The 3041-nt window shown below is 30.5% G+C and overlaps 1 pseudogene; it reads right to left on the bottom strand.

Annotated features, from left to right (window-relative positions):
• Positions 1-24: 24 nt before the first annotated feature.
• On the bottom strand, positions 25-103 carry LOC125614724 (annotated as a pseudogene).
• Between the last annotated feature and the right edge of the window lie 2938 nt (positions 104-3041).

Genomic DNA, 3041 nt, shown 5'->3' with positions numbered 1-3041 from the left:
TAACAACAACAACAACAATAATAATAATAATAATAATAATAGTCAATGTAATATCAAGCAAAATATACTACACTTGATCTTAGCCAAAAGGCCGAGAAGCGATAAAGCAAGCAAAATATATTTAATTTTTTTATTTTTCTATTTCTCAATATATACTGTGTTATACATGCCACTGAAAGTTTTTTTTTTTGGGGGGGGCGGGGGTTGGGCTTTTGTTGTTGGTGGTGGTATTTTGTTATTGTGAATTGAACCTAGGGGTAATTTTATCTTTTATTTTGAGAGAGGGTCTCCATAAGTACCTGAGACTAACCTCAAACATGTGATCCTCCTTCCTTAGCCTCTAAATGGCTGGGATTATAGGCATTCACCTCCACACTTGGTCAAAGTATTTTAATGACCTATATTTATTTTTCATGAAGGAGTTTGTAACTTCAAACTGGCAGAAAAAAGCACAAATTTTTCATTAAAATATTTTGTAGGGTTATGGATATAACTCAGTTGTAGAGTGATTGTCTATCATCTGCAAAGTACTGTGTTCTATCCCTAGGACTTTATTTTATATTTTGCTTCCCTCATTGGCAGATTATTTTTTAGCTTAATATTATTTCTCAAACATCATATATTCAGTGTGTAAATTACTTCCTATTGACACGTTTAGACATTGAAATGAAATTTCAGAATGAATTGCTATAGTTCTGGTTTTGTGACATATATCTCATGATTTTTAAAAAGAAATTTATCAGAAAGGCATATCAGAAGGCTCACAGACTAAGGAAGAACCTCACTTTTCACCATTAAAACACTGAAGAACAAAGAATACATGAATTAAAATGTCTTTCCAAGAACTAGAAAATGTTAATAAAATGTAACCAATCAACTATATAACCAAGAAAAATAATGCATTCAAAACTGCAAATCTCATGGCATTCTGCATGTCCTTTACCCCATTCCCTCCCTGGAATGGAATGGTGTGGTGAATTCAAAGGAAAATCTTCAAATTCTTGATTCTTCCATCAGGATGAAATAAAAAGATTAGAGCTTATTTACCATGTTTCCACTTGTGTGGGGAATTCCCAAAGGGGAATTCACCTGATTAAAAGCACTGATGAGAAAAGTGGTATCATTTCATTAGTTTGATGACTGTTGAAAAATGTGGTATGGGAGCTAGGATTGTAGCTCAGTGGTAGAGTACTTGCCTACCATCAATGAAGCCCTGTGTTCTATCCTCATCACTGCATAAAAATAAATAAATGAAAAATAAAAATAAATGAAATAAAGATGTTATTTTTATCTTAAACAAACAAACAAAAAAACCACATTTCAAAAATTGCGGCATGAACCATAAATTATAGAGATAGGAGTCTTTAGTCCAGAAAGTACAGGGGAAAAAGGTATCATAAGCAGAGGAATCAAATAGAAACAAGTATCTAAAGTCAATTCTATACCTGATTTGTTTTTATTATGGGAAGTATTGTCAAATGCTTTTTCTACTTGAAATGATATGAGTATATGATATTTTTTCTTCATTCTGTTAATTTTTGTATTGCATTAATTTATTGAATATTTCAAATCATCTTTGCTTCGTAGGTATGTCTTCCATTTGGTCATTGAGTACGATCAATTATAAGTGATGATAAATTCTGTTTGTATTTTGTTGGGGACTTTTACATTAATGTTCTTTTTTATTATCTTTATCTGGCTTGGATATTAGTGTAGTGCTGGGCTCATAAAATGAGTGTGGAATTTCTCCCTTCTCTTCAATTTTCTTCAGGATAATGACAATGAATGGTGTTCCCTTAAGTATTTGATAGAACTAATCAGTCAAATGATCTAGTCCTGGAATTTTCTTTGTTAAAAAATATTTGATTACTGATTCAGTTTCAATGCTCATTAATAATTTACCTCAACATATTAAAGGCTTTATTTAAAACTCACAGTTAACATTATACTCAAAGATGAACAATTGAATTTTTTGTGCTTTAATATCAAGACAAGTAGGCCTGCTCTATCCACTTTTATTCAACATAATTCTGAAAGTACTATCTAGAAAATTTCAGGGAAAAAAAAGAGGTCTGGAGAAGTGGTTCAGTGGTAGAACAGTTGCTTACATGTGCAAGACCCTGTATTTGTTCCCCAACTGTGGGGGTAGGAGAGGAAGAAAGAAAGGCCATCTAAATTTGGGAAAGAATACAAAAATTCATCTCTCTCTTAATGACATGAATGTTCATGTATAAACCACAAACATTTATAAAACATATGATAGAATCAATAAAATATTCAGTAAAGTTTCAGTATACAGAAATCAACATACAAAACTATGTTGTGTGTCTTTACACTAGAAAGACTTTCTGAAAAAGAAATTAAGGTAACAGACTCAATGAAAATGGCATAAAAATTAATAAAATATTTAGGAGCAGATTCAACCAAGAACATAAAATACTTGTGAGCTGAAAATGGTAAAACATTGATTATAAAAGTAAAGCAAAAATAAATGGAAAAACATTCTTTGTTCTGGATTGGAAAACATAGTATTTTAAAAGTGTTTGCACTACCCAAAGCAATTGATGGAATCAGTGTTGTTCACACTAAAATGCCAAAGAAATTTTTAAAGTATAGAAAAACTCTGAATGTTATATGGTTCCACAGAAGACTTAGCATAGCTAATAAAACCTTGACAATGAAGGACAAAGTTCAAGTCATAACATTTATTCATTTCAAATGTATTACAAAACCATATGAACAAAAACAGTGTGTTACTGATATAAAGACAAACATATGGTCTAATGTGATAGAATACAGAACTGAAAAATAAACTTAAACATGTGCAATCAACTAATTTTTAGGTGCCAAGCATAAACAATGTAAAAAGGAGTGTCTTAAGCAAATAGTATTTGGAAAATTGGACAGTTATATTAAAATAAAAATTAGATGATTTTCTTAAATTATTCATAAAAACCAACTCAAAATGGATTCAATATTTAAACAAAAATGTATAAAATTCTAGAAAATAAACATGGGGGAATGACATTCTTGGAAATGAA

This window comes from Marmota marmota, unplaced genomic scaffold (assembly GCF_001458135.2).
Source record: "Marmota marmota marmota unplaced genomic scaffold, marMar, whole genome shotgun sequence".
In the NCBI taxonomy this organism is placed as follows: Eukaryota; Metazoa; Chordata; class Mammalia; order Rodentia; family Sciuridae; genus Marmota; species Marmota marmota.
This window is presented reverse-complemented; position numbering and strand designations above follow the sequence as displayed.